Source organism: Silene latifolia, chromosome 3 (assembly GCF_048544455.1).
Source record: "Silene latifolia isolate original U9 population chromosome 3, ASM4854445v1, whole genome shotgun sequence".
In the NCBI taxonomy this organism is placed as follows: Eukaryota; Viridiplantae; Streptophyta; class Magnoliopsida; order Caryophyllales; family Caryophyllaceae; genus Silene; species Silene latifolia.
This window is the reverse complement of record NC_133528.1, coordinates 32,885,737-32,903,547: the sequence shown is the minus strand read 5'-3', so window position 1 is coordinate 32,903,547 and position 17,811 is coordinate 32,885,737.

Sequence of the window (17,811 nt, the reverse complement as noted above, 5' to 3'; positions counted from 1 at the left end):
ACATGCTACCTTAGGTGAAACCTTCGAGTGTGTATACACAACCAAAATGCCAAGTTTATGCACCAGTTTTGAACTACGTTGGATTTGATTTCGCTCCACGCGAATACGTAGGCATTCCTTCAGAATAAGGGATTCAATCCACTCATCAACCAAGTTATCATCTTGTCGATTTCTTACGGGTCTTAACCAAGTCAAAATGAAGTCACCTTTGTTTGAGTCAGTATTAGCACTCGATATAGGCTAGGATAAGGATGAGCAGTGTCAAGTCTCAAGATGAGCTTTATCTAACGGTGTAGGCAAAGATCCTGAATCAGATAGATGTGGGTTTATGTTGGGAACAGAAAATAAGAAAAACCCGCTGAAAAGAAAGAAGGCGTGGAAGAAAAATGAATAAAACCCCCTCTGAAGAGAAAGAAGGCGGTGGCAAGAAATGATGAAAACCCGCCGAAAAGAAAGAAGGCGAGGAAGAAATAAATATGGAAAACCACTGAAAAGAAAGGAGGCGAGTAGATGAGTGACAGAATGTTCCCAATAAGAGTGATGTGTGATGTCTAACTGTTATCATAAAATCAATCTATGTTTAGTGTTTGGGCGAAGCCACATTGTTGCTCTGTGAGTTTTATCCACCTTGTCAATGCCAAGTGATCTTGATTCCCGTGTGCCCTCGGGAGCACGCCTCTTCTATACGATATCTCCGTCCCAACTCCAACAACCTTGTGATTCCCATTTGCCATCTTCTGGCGCCAGAATGACCAATTTACATTTCTACCTCCAACGAGTCAATATTTGAATTAAAACTCGTGCACACTTACGGTTTTTTTTGGTTTTTTTTTGTTTTACGGTAGTGGGATGCGCCCATATTAGTTACGGGTCATATAGAATGTCTGAGTCGCATTCCTGCTCACCCATCAAGGTTCGATTTCAAAATGCCAAATATTTCAGAATTTTAAAATTTCAAAAACTTTTTGTGAATTATGGATTAGATGATCCAAGTAGTGGTGCATTTCAAGTCAAGGTTCAATTTCAAATTTCAAATTTTAGGTTGATGACCAAGCATTCCAAATGTTCCATGTGATATAGAAATTCGGGTCGACGGCCTAATTATTCAAAATTTTCAAATTCAATTTTCGGGTCTATAAACCAGTCTTTCAAATGATCCAATTTCAAGATCGATGATCCAAATGTGCTTATGTGATGATTATTGCTAGTACATTTTTTGCGTTTGAAATGCAGCAGCATATGCTTTAAGTAGGGGCTCTAAAGTCTTAGACTTTAGACCCATTGCAAACTGGGGGCTCTGAAGCTGTTGTGTAGATACCCGTATCTGTCAATATTGGAATTTATAGAGAACCCGCCAGCCACCCGATGACGATAGGACACATGTATTATCAAAATGACGTGCTCGTGATACGGATACGTCACATGGATGTCAACCAATTTACGTCGACGGTTTCTGTTAATTTAAATGGTTATTTAAATTGGCTTTTTAATGTTTTGAAATAAATGGTTTTTTGTTTCTTTACATTTTGAATTTGAAAATAAATGTAATTTATTTCATTCGATTGGAATTTTGGGGTTTTTGTGACGGTTTTTATTTATCATTTTATTTAATTCAAAGTTTAGAATTTTAAAGCGATATATTAAACCTACTTTTAAAGCGTTTTGTGAAGCGATTTTTGACGTGATTTGGGCCAAGTTTTGGCAAGATTTTTGAGGCGACCAATGACCCATTCCCTTCTCCTATAATACAAGTTTGAGCCCTACCTAAGACAGCCCAAATCCCCTCGTTAATCTCGCCCAAAAACCGAGTCCAATGAAGCCCACCTCAACCCGCGTGCTCTGTTTTGCAGCACCAAAACCCGACACCAACACCCATATTTAACCGCCTAGCCACGTCCTAGACTTGTACCAACAATAGCCCGATAACCCTAGATGATAACCTTGCCAACCCAAGCCACGGTTCGAACCCCACAAGCCCCAAACCCGTGTTCAACCCGCATACCCCTGTTTTCCGTGATCTTTTGGAGCTCTTTCTTGAGCTCCAAGCTCTTCCAGCGCCTTTCCTTACCTTTCCCATTAAGAAACATATCTCATATACCTTCCATACTTTCGTTTATAGCCAAAAAGATAGATAAAATCGTTCCAAAAGATAGAGAAAGATCGCTTTCCAAAACCGACTCAAACTACTTTCTTATTCTCTAAACAACTCGAAACCCTATTTCCTTCACCTATATAATCTCACATTACCTTTCACAATAGAAACCTAGTGCCCACGTATCATGCTATAGCCTCACAACTCGAGAGAACCGAAATCATCATCTTCAACCTCTCGAGTATCAACTCGCAGAAAACAGAGCACCCAGCCTGCCTCTCGCAAATCACCTTCAAAACTGATGTGACCATTATTTGAGCACATTTAGTCCCCGAATTAGCTTCGTTCCTATGCTTTTTAGTGCATATTTGGGTCATTTACTATCTTTAGTCCTTTGTTTTGCATATTCTTTGAGGTTTTGTTTCCTTGGTAGGAGAGGAGTGCAAACCTTGCATTTTCATGGCAAAATAGAGCTAAATTGATCGAATCTAATGACCAAGCATCAAAGAGAAGACAAGACTAGAAGGCCTTTGTACATATTATAGTAGATGGGCAATGATGAAGAAATCCTAGCATCCCCGACTAAATCCCGGAGGATTATTGGAAGAAGAGAGGAAGAAAAGAAGGATGAAACACAATCCGCCTGTCCAACCAAGAAGACGCCCGTCCAACACTCCAAAAATCCGAACGTCTTTGCCAGAGGGACACCCGTCCAACCACGCCCCAATCCGCTCGTCCAGCGTAGGAATCCGCCCGTCCAGCCACCGCGAAATCCGCTTGTCCCGACCCCTTGGACGCTCAGATTCTCATACAGGCCCACACGTCCTCTCCTTCCCTCCATGAAAGATGCGCATATTTATGAAAGACCGGCAAAAAGGAGACTCGCATCTATTCTGAGAGGAGCGATTCCTCAAGGAGTTAATCGTCATTTAAGCCCTTAGTAAACCCTAATTTGTGTACCTAATCCCCACTAGAAATACCTCATTAGTCTAATTAGATTAAGTATGTTCTTCTTATCAATCTTTAGTGTAGTTTATATCATTCTAATCTCTTCTTAATCTTGTAATCAACTTCTAATCAAGTCTTAATACAAATCTCATTTCCTTAATTTCTCTTTTGTTCATCTTTTATTTTGGGTAATTGAAGATTATTTGGGTTATTATTGGGAGATTGACAACCTTCCAATCATTCATCAAGTACTTCTATTATTCTTTGCTTTATTTTGGAATCATTAGTAGGTATAATTCTCTTAATCCCTTTTTAATTATTGTTAATCTTTCTTACTTGTTCATCATGTTTTGCTTTGTTAATGTGATTAACAACCTTGTTAACATGTTAAACTTGATAATGAGTGAGTAATTTCTTTAACTAGGGTTAATGGGTAATTAGGGGAAACCAACATGGGAGATGATTCATGCTTAATTTAATATTTTTTCATAGTTTATTTGCTTGCTTGTTGCAATCTCAACTTATGCACATGTTATGTTTGATGAAATGCGAGCCTATGAATCCTTGCATTTTTTACCCATCACTTACCTTTTCAATGAGGCTTGTAAGATATAAACCAACTCCAGTCTCATTATACCATGCATATAGTTGAGTAGGGAGGATTAAGTCGACTTGTAGGTGTTGTACAATCTAATCGATTCGGCTCCGGGTCCCAAACCTTCATAGGATTGTAAGATATAAACCAACTCGATCCATCACAACAATAATTGCTGGCTTATAATTTGAGAATATGTTTGTATGATCAATTCCCATGAATCCCCTATGACCCCATGACACCCTAGTACTTTTAATCAATTATTTATATCTCATTTTAATCATCTTGCTTGTTTACTTTTATCGCTATTTAGTTTAGTGATCTTCTTATCTCAACCCAAATCGGGACACCCCTAGACACCGCTACTTGCAATCGAAAATCCTACATCAATATCCGTCCCTTGGGATCCGACCTTTACTTGCCTCTTTACTAATAGTAGAGTTGTTTGTGAAGTTATAAATATTGTTTTGGTCTAGGTGCTCCTAACGACAAGTAACCGAAAATTAAGCTCCAAGTGAGTCCGACCAAAAATGGCGCCGTTGCCGGGGACGGTGTTAACTTGATTTGATTTTCTTAAGTTGTTATTAGTTGTGTCTTTCTTTACCTTGGGGAAGTTAAACTCCTCAAGGTTTGTTCTAATTGTTTTCGAGTTGTTTGATATTTTGCATGTCTAGAAGATCACAAGGTAACTTGTTAGCCATTGATCACGAAATTGAAAGGACTTTGACAAACAACATAAGACTTGCTAGAGGTACTTTGAGAGGTATTGGTGAGGTTGTAGATATTCAACCAAATACTATTTTCATCACATTCCGTACCAACCGAGGAGAACCTACCCAATGGTACTCCCACGCAACAACACTTGACCGGGAATTTCATTGCCAAATCCGCATTTATCCAATTAGTCGAAAGAAGCCAATTTGGGGGGATGCCTAGTGAAGACCCTCACTCTCACATGGAAACTTTTTGTGACTATTGTGATGCGATTTCACAAACCGGTGTGACTCAAGACCAAATTCGATGGGTCTTATTTCCTTTTTCTCTAATCAGCACCGCAAAACAATGGTTGAAAGGCCTTGATAATGCTATTCTTGGAATTGACTCTTGGAAGAAGTTGGCTCTAGCTTTCTACAAAAAATTCTACCCTCCGGAAAAGACTAACATGCTAAGAGCTCAAATTACGGGTTTTAAGCAAAGGGCTATGGCTAAACTTGAAGAAGCCTCAAAATCACCAAAGCATCATGTTAATGCCATGGTAGCATCTTCATCAATCCCAAGTGGGATATGTGAGAATTGTGGAACTTTGGGACATGACCAAAGTGAATGTAGGGGAACAAATGAACAAGTAAATGCTTTTCAAGCATATAAGAGTGGTACCCCTTATTCCAATTATTACAATGAAAACACTAAATTCCACCCAAATCTCTCATAAAAAAGCCAAAATGTTCAAAACCCTCAACAAACACACACCCCACCTCCCATGAGAAACCAAAATCAAAGACTCTTTTTCAACCAAAACCAAGGTTACCAAAATCATACTCCATACAATCAACAAAATGACCAAGGTTTTGATGTTCAAAAAGCGGTCCTCCAAATGCAAAAGAATCAACAAGAGTTTTTCACTCAAATGCAAAAGGATAGCCAAGCAAAGGACATCAGCATCAACAACATCCTAGCCTACACAAAAATGTTGGAAACCCAATTGACCCAACTAGCATCTTCAAACTCTCAAAGGCAAAAGGGGCAATTACCACCTCAAGGTAATCCCCCAAGACATGAAACGGTTAGTGCCATTCACTTGAGGAGTGGTACGAGATATGAAGGACCAAAGAAGTATGTTGAGGATGAAGTTGTGGAAGCTAGTGACAAAGAAGAAGTTGTGCAAAACTCTAAGGAAGATGAACCAACAAAAGAAGAAGTTTCAAAGAAAAGTCAAGAAACGGCCAAGGAGAAGGAGCCCATTGTGATTAGACTTCAATTCCCAAGTCGTCAAGCTAAGCCTAAGTTTGATGACTAACTTGGGAAATTCATGGAAATTGTGAAGAATTTGGAAGTCTTGATTCCTTTTACGGAATTAATCAATCACGTGTCGGCCTGAGCAAAGTACATCAAGGACATCCTTACGAAAAAGAAGTCGATCCGGAAGCTTGAAACTATCGCCTTCACTAAGGTGAGTAGTGCAATCCTTCAAGGGAGTTCACCTTCGAAACAAAAAGATCCGGGAAGCTTCTCAATACCGTGTACCATTGGCGACACCACGATCAACAAGGCTTTGTGTGATCTAGGAGCAAGCGTGAGTGTTATGCCGTATTCGGTTAGTAAAAGGCTAGGGATGGGAGAGCTTAAATGTACCAACATCACACTTCAAATGGCCGATAGATCGATGAAGACACCGTTAGGGATATGGGAAGATGTTCCCGTGAGAGTTGGGAAATTCTTCATCCCGGTGGACTTTGTCATTGTTGACATGGAAGAAGAATCCAATATTCCGATCATCCTCGGTAGACCTTTCTTGCACACCGCGGGTGCGGTGATAGATGTGAAGCACGGAGAGCTTACTCTAGAAGTAGGAGACGAGACCATAACTTTCAATCTTGACAAGACCATGAGAGCTTCCCGTTTGCGTGAACCATGCTTCATGGTTGATCACTATAGCCGGAAGGATGATAGGAAGAAGTCAGAATTCCAATGGAAAAAGAAAGTTGATGATGTTCCATTCAAAGAGCAAGAGAATAGCAACAAGGAGAGCTTGAAAAGCTCACCCATGACAAGTGAAGAAGATGGCCTCATTGGCCAAGAAAAGAAAGAAGGAGAGTTGTCTCTATCAACTCAAGAAATTTTTAATGATCAAGTAGACGAAGTTTGCCGTCTTTGGGATGATGAGTTCGAAGGGATATTCAATCCCTACATTGGTAATGCTATAAACCAAGACCATCAAGGAGAACAACAAGTGCAAAGATCTATTGAGGATCTTTATCATGATAATGAACAAGCTTTTGACTACTTCTTTAAGGTGTTGAGTAACATCAACAACACCTTGAACATGCCCCCTTGACATCTCACATTGGATGAGAGTTTGGTGGAGTCCTCCCTAAACCACCATTTGTTAATATTCTAACTCCCTAACTTCCATTTAAATTTTTACATTGCATCTTAGTCATTTTTGGATTTATATTTTTGTGCCTTGATCAAGATATTCATCATTTTTTAGAGAAGTGAGGGAGGGACTTACGATTTCATTAATGTGTAGTGCTTTGACTTAGTGTGGAGATAGCAATTGCCTAGCCTATTCATGACTTTATAGTGCCCCCACAATGAAGAACACGAGAATTGAAGAATGAAAATGTTACGGGTTATGCAATACCCGCGGATGGACCTAAATCCGTGTGGACAAGGAGGAATCCGAGCGTCTCAAAGGAGAATCCGCTCGTCCTGAGGAATTTGAGCGTCCAATGTCACCAGACGCCGTCTGGAAGAGCTGTAGAATTAAAAAAAAATGGTCTGTCACAGAATCCGAGCGTCACAATAGAGAATCCGCTCGTCTGATACAAGACGCTCGTCTTATTGAGAAGACGCTCGTCTTTCTGCTATTGAATTTTAAAGAATCACCCTGTAACAGAATCCAAGCGTCTTCTGAAGAATCCGCTCGTCTTTCCTGAAAGACGCTCGTCCTGTGGCGTCATTTCCTGAGGTAAAAACGAAGAATCCGAGCGTCCCAGAATGCAATCCGCTCGTCCCCTGCTACTATTTCAAATACAACGGGTCTTTTAATCCCTCTTTCCCTCATTCATTTTCATTTCTTCTACATTCAAACACTACCCACAACACAAAAACCCCAAAACCCTCATCCTCTCCATCACCAAAAACAAGATTTCCTCAACCAAATTCAACAAAATCAACCAAACTTCCTCACAACAAAAATTAGTCACTTCTTTTGCAACAACAATTGATTCAAACACCAAAATCTTCAACTTTTGAGTCGATTTTTAAGATACAAAGCAACATTCTTTCATCTTAAATCGATTTAGGCATAACTAAAAATTGAAGATTTCAATCTTTCTTTGGTGTAATCAAGAATGGCAAGAACTAAAGGAGCTAACAAGGCACCCCCAAAGAAGACACTTTCAAAAAGGCAACAAACTCTTCAAGCAAAACAATTGTCAAAAGCATTGGTAGTCCATGAGGCAAGGTTGGAGGTTCAACAAGGTCCCCCTATGGAAGCTACAACATCAACAACTCCGGTCATTGAGCAATTATCCAATTATCCAGAGGTAATTTTCACTTCCGACTCTCATAGGGATAAATTTGATCTCTTTGGTAAGAAAACCATTATGCCTACAAAATTTATTTGTGAAGATGCTTTGACAAAGTTGGGTGTTCTTGAACAAACCAAAACTTTCTTTGAGGCTATGGGATTGGGTAAATTGTTTACCATGAAAGAATTGACATACCCCTCCCTCACCTTGGAATTTTTGAGTTCCTTGAAAGTCACAAGGGTGGAAATTAGAACCCACATCGAGTTTCGTCTTGCAAATGTTAATAGACGTATCACTTTTGGTGAATTGAGTAATATTTTAGCCCTTAGTGATACCCCGTACTATGAAAAGATCCCCGACAAGTATGACCCCGCTCCTCTTTGAGAGGCAATTTCCGAAAAGAAATTTGTGCGCTTTCATGATTGTCGTGCTCTATTAGTCCACCATCCGGGCATTAGAGTGTGGCATAAGGTCATTGGGAATACTTTGATAGCAAGAAATGGCACTAATCATCTTACCAAGCTCGATTGTGTTCTTCTTGAGTCGGCCTTGAACATAGGAAGGGAATATAATAAGCCATATAATGCTCTAAGGCTTTTGGTTGAACGATGGCTTAATGTCGATTGTAGTAAAGAAGGCACCGCTTTCATTGTGAATGGAGGACTAGTTACCTATTTGGCCAAGCACTTTAACCCAAATTTCAACAAAGACAACACTTATGTGGCGGTTAAATGAGGTCATCTCATTGACATGGACACCATGATTAACAAGTTTAAGTGGGTCAAGCATGATCCTCTTGACACCAAATATGGGTGGTTAACCAATGAAGCTAGATCCTTCACCTTGCCTTCAAAGATTTGCCGATTGAGTGTTCACCGACCAAACTACCTTCTTCCACTCTCCGAGGAGACCGAGTACATTATTCAACAACAAAGAGGCGAGATTGACGAGCCCTCCTCCTCCATTGTCACACCACCCTACCCATTTGAGTATCACGAGTTCAAACCCAAAGATGTCGAGGTAGGAAATGATTACATGACTCTACTCATGAGGGAAATGCACAAGCAAGCTTACAATGATAGAGTGGATGCTTACAAGGCCCAATATCCGCCCCTCCTACATCTAGCTAGGCAAGGACTTCTTGATCCATCATGTCCTTTGCCTAGTTGGGCGGATAGGGAAGTTTTCTTTCCTAGCACCTCTAGTGGTGGAAGACCGGGTGGAGAGGAGATTGTTGATGAGGGTGTTGATGAAGAAGGTGAAGAAGAAGAGGTTCAAGAGAATGTTCAAGAAGGAGAAGCTCAAGAACAGGAAGAAGAAAGTGAAGAAGAACAAGGAAGTGAAAGTGGGAGTGGAGATGATTTCACATCTATGGAGGAAGATGATGATAATGATGATATGAAGGATGATTAGCAAACCTTGGAGGCTCCTATATTCCTTCACCCCTCTTATGGTTTGTCTACTTCTTTCGTTTTCTTTATTTTATTTTGATCATTTGATTGTGGAGTCCTAGCAACATGGAGGACTAACACCTTGGCTTCATTAAGGTGTTCTTTTTATTGTTCCCACTTGTAAAATCCAAAACAACAATTTGTAGTTTCATGCATTGCATTCCATGTGCATGAACTACCCCGAAATTCAAGACGTTAGAAATAATGTCTATTTTGGTTTGGGGAAGTCCATGCATATGCATCGGGAGGTAATTTAAATTACGCTATCCGCCATAACAAAAAAACCATGCATCATGTAGTGTAGCTTAGTATAGTTTGCATTTAGTTTAGAAATCATGCATCATGCTTGCATAATTTCCTATCGTATTGGCCATTGAGGAAAATGCCCATACTAGTGTGGGGATGGGAAATTCTAACTTGACTTTTATTCAAAAATCCAAAAAAAAAAAATCGAAAATTTCAAAACCCAAAAAAAATGAAAAATTGAAAAAAAAAATGAAAAACATGTTCATTTCCTTTATAGTGTAGTCTTGTATATATTGTGTTTGTTCATACTTTTTCACATTAATTGACTACGCCACATCCGAGACATGAGGATATTGAAGACCGCATGGTATGATCTTTCCAATCTCCTTTTTCCTTTTTATGTTAATGACTATGTGGCTTTATTTTGATTGATGCGGTATAAACAACGTGAATCTAGGATTGTATTTAGATTGTTTGGCATACTAGTTGGTAGAATCATATGCATTAGGATGTATAAATGTTAGTTGCATCATGGCATGTAGTTGCATGTTAGAAAAATTTTGTGAAACCGTCTACTTGGGAAGCTTGACAAGTGTATATAGGCCCTAGTAGATGCTTTTTGTTCTTAGGACTTTGCTTGTTAGAATACTTGTAAAACACCCTAGTATGTGTCATGCTAGTATCCTTTGACCCATGGATTAAGGCCTAGTCAAGAGTACCTTGTGGTGTGATAACTCCTTGGCTACCGTTTATTCCAAGGTGACCCTTGAAACCATACAACCAACTATCATCCATGTTCTACCACATTTTGTCATCAAAGGGAATGGGCACAAAAAGAAAATGTTCAAATTTGAGTTCAAGAAATGAAAAGGAAAGAAAAGAAAAAAGGTTTGCAAAATGCAACAAAAGAAAAGGGGAGCAAAAATAGAACTCCTATGCTTCAAATATAAGGCACCCTCACTACATATGGGGTGACTTTGAAAATGTTCAAAAGAAAATGCAAAAAGTTGAAAGTTGTCAAGTATTGAAATGCCAAAAATCAAAATAAATGGCAAAAAGAAAGTGTTCTCAAATGTTATATGCCACAAGAAATTGGGGGAAAAACAACAATAAATCAAACTCCCAAATGAAACTCAAATATTATCGATCCCTTTATCCACCGTATCCATTTTTGTGCGTGGTAGAGAGGGGACGACCCTTCTTCTTGTCTAGGCAAGAAGGGGAATTCCGCGATCCTCCAGTGTTTCTAACACCATAGGGAGTCTATTCTTGACAAAAGCATTTAACGATTGAGGACAAAGGTACTCTAGCTTGACACAATTTGGAGGTGATTTATTGGTATCCTTCTAGGTTTAGTAGTTTGAAGAAATTGCATCTATGAAGGAGTGTGTATCCTTGAATTGCTTCCCTTGTATATAATTTCCGCCACTTAGATGAGGAAAGTGGCTATTCTTTTGTAGATGATTCCATTACTTGATTTTGTGTGCTTTAATGTTTGGATGTGTCGCCATCTTGGCAAGACCCACCCTGCCTTGCAAAAAGGCATCCTACCTCATGGTTGTCTTGTTGTGAGTTGAAGGGGGCGGAGTGAGACCCGCTAGTTGTCTCATGTCGGCTATATTAGTAGGATAGTTTAAATAAGGGTCCTAGTTTTGTCACCTCTTTACTCGGGACGAGCAAAGATTCGGTTTGGAGATATTTGATGTGACCATTATTTGAGCATATTTTGTCCCCGAATTAGGACCTCGTTCCTATGCTTTTTAGTGCATATTTGGGTCATTTACTATCTTAAGTCCTTTGTTTTGCATATTCTTTGAGGTTTTGTTTCCTTGGTAGGAGAGGAGTGCAAACCTTGCATTTTCATGGCAAAATAGAGCTAAATTGATCGAATCTAATGACCAAGCATCAAAGAGAAGACAAGACTAGAAGGCCTTTGTACATATTATAGTAGATGGGAAATGATGAATAAATCCTTGCATCCTCGACTAAATCCCGGAGGATTATTTGAAGAAGAGAGGAAGAAAAGAAGAAAAGAAGGCTGGAACATAATCCGCCCGTCCAACCAAGAAGACGCCCGTCCAACACTCCAAAAATACGAACGTCTTTGCCAGAGGGACGCCCGTCCAACCACGCCCCAATCTGCTCGTCCAGCGTACCAATCCGCCCGTCCAACCACGCCCCATTCCGCCCGTCCAGCCACCACGAAATCCGCTCGTCCCGACCCCTTGGACGCTCAGATTCTCTTACAGGCCCACACATCCTCTCCTTCCCTCAATGAAAGATGTGCATATTTATGAAAGACCAACAAAAAGGAGACTCGCATCTTTTCTGAGAGGAGCGATTCCTCAAGGACTTAATCGTCATTTAAGCCCTTAGTAAACCCTAATTTGTGTACCTAATCCCCACTAGAAATACTCCATTAGTCTAATTAGATTAAGCATGTTCTTCTTATCAATCTTTAGTGTAGTTTATATCATTCTAATCTCTTCTTAATCTTGTAATCAACTTCTAATCAAGTCTTAATACAAATCTCAATTCCTTAATTTCTCTTTTGTTTATCTTTTATTTTGGGTAATTGAAGATTATTTGGGTTATTATTGGGAGATTGACAACCTTCCAATCATTCATCAAGTACTTCTATTATTCTTTGCTTTATTTTGGAATCATTAGTAGGTATAATTCTCTTAATCCATTTTTAATTATTGTTAATCTTTCTTACTTGTTCATCATGTTTTGCTTTGTTAATGTGATTGACAACCTTGTTAACATGTTAAACTTGATAATGAGTGAGTAGTTTCTTTAACTAGGGTTAATGGGTAATTAGGGGAAACCAACATGGGAGATGATTCATGCTTAATTTAATATGTTTTCATAGTTTATTTACTTGCTTGTTGCGATCTCAACTTATGCACAAGTTATGTTTGATGAAATGCGAGCCTATGAATCCTTGCATTTTTTACCCATCACTTACCTTTTCAATGAGGCTTGTAAGACATAAACCAACTCGAGTCTCATTAGACCATGCATATAGTTGAGTAGGGAAGATTAAGTCGACTTATAGGTGTTGTACAATCTAAGCGATTCGGCTCTGGGACCAAAACCTTCCTATGATTGTAAGATATTGGTCGGACTCACTTGGAGCGTAATTTTCGGTTACTTGTCGTTAGGAGCACCTAGACTAAAACAATATTTATATCTTCACAAACAACTCTACTATTAGTAAAGAGGCAAGTAAAGGTCGGATCCCAAGGGACGGGTATTGATGTAGGATTTTCGATTGCAAGTAGCGGTGTCTAGGGGTGTCACGATTTGGGTTGAGATAAGAAGATCACTAAACTAAATAGCAATAAAAACAAACAAGCAAGATGATTAAAATGAGATGTAAACAATTGATTAAAAGCACTAGAGTGTCATGGGGTCATGGGGATTCATGGGAATTGATCATACAAACATATTCTCAAATTATAAGCAATCAATTATTATTGTGATGGATCGAGTTGGTTTATATTTTACGATCCTAGGAAGGTTTGGGTCCCGGAGCCGAATCGATTAGATTGTACAACACCTACAAGTCGACTTAATCCTCCCTACTCAACTATATGCATGGTCTAATGAGACTCGAGTTGGTTTATGTCTTACAAGTCTCATTGAAAAGGTAAGTGGTGAGTAAAAAATGCAAGGGTTCATAGGCTCGCATTTTATCAAATATAACATGTGCATAAGTTGAAATCACAACAAGCAAGCAAATAAATTATGAAAACATATTAATTTAAGCATGAATCATCCCCCATGTTGGTTTCCCTTAATTACCCATTAACCCTATTTAAGGAAACTACTCACTCATTATCAAGTTTGACATGTTAACAAGGTTGTCAATCACATTAACAAAGCAAAATATGATGAATAAATGAAGATGATTAACAATAATTAAAAAGGGATTAAGAGAATTATACCTACTAATGATTCCAAAATAAAGCTAAGAATAATAGAAGTACTTGATGAATGATTGGAAGGTTGTCAATCTCCCAATAATAACCCAAATAATCTTCAATTACCCAAAATAAAAGATGAACAAAAGGGAAATTAAGGAAATGAGATTTGTATTAATACTTGATTAGAAGTTGATTACAAGATTAAGAAGAGATTAGAATGATATAAACTACACTAAAGATTGATAAGAAAAACACGCTTATCTAATTAGACTAATGGGGTATTTATAGTGGGGATTAGGTACACAAATTAAGGTTTACTAAGGGCTTAAATGACGATTAAGTCCTTGAGGAATCACTTCTCTCAGAAAAGATGCGAGTCTCCTATTTGCCGGTCTTTCAAAAATATGCGCATCTTTCATGGAGGGAAGAAATGGACGTGTGGGCCTGTAAGAGAATCCGAGCGTCCTAGGTGTCAGGACGGGCGGATTTCGTGGTGGCTGGAGGGGCGGATTGGTATGCTGGACGAGCGGATTGTGGCGAAGTTGGACGGGCGGATTGTGGCGAAGACGCTCGGATTCCTGTGTTGGACGGGCGTCTTCATGGCTGGACGAGCGGATCTCGTCACAGCTTTTCCTTCCTTCTTTTCTTCTTCTCTTATTCCAATAATCCTCCGGGATTTAGTCGGGGATGCAAGGATTTCTTCATCATTGCCCATCTACTATAATATGTACAAAGGCCTTCTAGTCTTGTCTTCTCTTTGATGCTTGGTCATTAGATTCGATCAATTTAGCTCTATTTTCCCATGGAAATGCAAGGTTTGCACTCCTCTCCTACCAAGGAAACAAAACCTCAAAGAATATGCAAAACAAAGGACTAAATATAGTAAATGACCCAAATATGTGCTAAAAAGCATAGGAACGAGGCTAATTCGGGGACTAAATATGCTCAAATAATGGTCACATCAAATATCCTCAAACCGAACCTTTGCTCGTCCCGAGTAAAGAGGTGACAAAACTAGGACCCTTATTTAAACTATCCTACTAATATAGCTGAGATGAGACAATTAGCGGGTCTCACTCCGCCCTTTCAACTCACAATAAGACCGCTATGAGGTAGGATGCCTTCTTGCAAGGCAAGGCAGGTCTTGCCAAAATGGCGACACATCAAAACATTAAAGCACACAAAATCAAGTAATGGATGCATCTACAAAAGAATAGCCACTTTCCTCATCTAAGTGGCAGAAATTATCTACAAGGGAAGCAATTCAAGGGTACACACTCCTTCATAGATGCAATTTCTTCAAACTACTAAGCCTAGAAGAATACCAATAAATCACCTCCAAGTTGTGTCAAGCTAGGGTACAGTTTTCCTCAATCGTTAAATGCTTTGGTCAAGAATAGACTTCCTATGGTGTTAGAAACACTGGAGGATCGCGGAATTCCCCCTCTTGCCTAGACAAGAAGAAGGGTCGTCCCCTCTCTACCATGCACAAAAGTGGATACGATGGATAAAGGGATCGATAGTATTTGAGTTTCATTTGGGAGTTTGCTTTGTTGTTGTTTTTCCCCCCAATTTCTTGTGGCATATAACATTTGAGAACACTTTTTTTTTGCCATTTCTTATGATTTTTGGCATTTCAATACTTGACAAGTTTTTCATTTTCTTTTGAACATTTTCAAAGTCACCCCAATTAGTAACGAGGGTGCCTTATATTTGAAGCATAGGAGTTATATTTTTGTTACTCCTCTTTTTTTTTGATGCAGTTTGCAAACTTTCTCTTTTCTTTTCTTAAACTCAAATTTTTGAACAATTTCTTTTTGTTCCCATTCCCTTTGATGACAAAAATATGGTAGAACATGGATGTATGATGGTTGCATGGTTTCAAGGGTCACCTTGGAATAAACGGTAGCCAAGGAGTTATCACACCACAAGGTACTCTTGACTAGACCTTAATCCATGGGTCAAAGGATACTAGCATATATGACACATCCTAGGGTGTTTTACAAGTATTCTAACAAGAAAAGTCTTAAGAAGAAAAACCATCTACTAGGGCCTATATACACTTGTCAAGCTTCCCAAATAGACGGTTTCACAAAATTTTTCTAACATGCAAACTACATGTCATGATGCAACTAACATTTATACATCCTAATGCATATGATTCTACCAACTAGTATGCCAAATAACCTAAATGCAATCCTAAATTCACATTTTTTTTTACCGCATCAATCAAAATAAAGCAACATAGTCATTAACATAAAGTGGAAAAAGGAGATTGAAAAGATCATACCATGCGGTCTTCAATATCCTCATGTCTCGGATGTGGCGTAGTCAATCAATGTGAACAAGGATGAACAAACACAATATATACAAAGAAATATATACAAGACTACACTACAAAGGAAATGAACATATTTTTGATTTTTTTTCAATTTTTCAATTTTTATGGTTTTTCGAATTTTTTGATTTTTTTGGATTTTTGAATAAAAGACAAGTTAGAATTTCCCATCCCCACACTAGTATGGGCATTGTCCTCAATGGCCAATACTATAGGAAATTATGCAAGCATGATGCATGATTTTTTAGCTAAATGCAAACTATACTAAGCTGCACTACATGATGCATGGGTTTTTGTTATGGCGGAGAGCGTAATTTAAACCCGATGCATATGCATGGACTTCCCCAAACCAAAATAGACATTATTTCTAACGTCTTGAATTTCGGGGTAGTTCATGCACATGGAATGCAATAAATGAAACTATAAATTTTCATTTTGGGTTTTACATATGGGAACAATAAAAAGAACACCTTAAAGAAGCCAAGGTGTTAGTCCTCCATGATGCTAGGACTCCACAAACAAATGATCAAAATAAAATAAAGAAAATAAAAGAAGTAGACAAACCATAAGCGGGGTGAAAGAATGTACGAGCCTCCAAGGTTTGCTAATCCTCCATCATATCATCATTATCATCATCTTCCTTCATAGATGTGGAATCACCTCCACTCCCACTTTCACTTCCTTGCTCTTCCTCACTTTCTTCTTCCTCTTCTTGAGCTTCTCCTTCTTGAACATTCTCTTGAACCTCTTCTTCTTCACCTTCTTCATCAACACCCTCATCAACATTCTCCTCTCCACCCGGTCTTCCACCACTAGAGGTGCTAGGAAAGAAAACTTCCCTATTCGCCCAACTAGGCAAAGGACATAATGGATCAAGAAGTCCTTGCCTAGCTAGATGTAGGAGGGGCGGATATTGGGCCTTTTAGGCATCCACTCTATCATTGTAAGCTTGCTTGTGCATTTCCCTCATGAGTAGAGTCATGTAATTATTTCCTACCTCGACATCCTTGGGTTTCAACTCGTGATACTCAAATGGGTAGGGTGTTGTGACAATGGAGGAGGAGGGCCCATCAATCTCGCCTCTTTGTTGTCGAATAATATACTCGATCTCCTCGGAGAGTGGAAGAAGGTAGTTCGGTCGATGAACACTCAATCGACAAATCTTTGAAGGCAGGGTGAAGGATCTAGCTTCATTGGTTAACCACCCATATTTGGTGTCAAGAGGAGCATGCTTGACCCACTTAAACTTGTGAATCATGGTGTCCATATCAATGAGATGACCTCCTTTAACCGCCACATAAGTTTTGTCTTTGTTGAAATTTGGGTTAAAGTGCTTGGCCAAATAGGTAACTAGTCCTCCATTCACAATGAAAGCGGTGCCCTCTTTACCACAATCGACATTAAGCCATCGTTCAACCAAAAGCCTTAGAGCATTATATGGCTTAGTATATTCCCTTCCTATGTTCAAGGCCGACTCAAGAAGAATGAAATCGAGCTTGGTAAGATGATTAGTGCCATTTTTTGCTATTAAAGTATTCCCAATGACCTTATATCATACTCTAATGCCCGGATGGTGGACTAATAGAGCACGACAATCATGAAAGGGCACAAACTTCTTTCCGGAAATTGCCTCTCAAAGAGGAGCGGGGTCATACTTGTCGGGGATCTTTTCATAGTACGGGGTATCACTAAGGCCTAAAATCTTACTCATTTCACCAAAAGTGATGCGTGTATTAACATTTGAAAGACGAAACTCGATGTGGGTTCTAGTCTCCACCCTTATGACTTTCAAGGAACTCAAAAATTCCAAGGTGAGGGAAGGGTATGTCAATTCATTCATGGTAAACAATTTATCCAATCCCATAGCCTCAAAGAAGGTTTTGGTTTGTTCAAGAACACCCAACTTTCTCAAAGCATCTTCACAAATAAATTTTGTAGGCATAATGTTCTGCT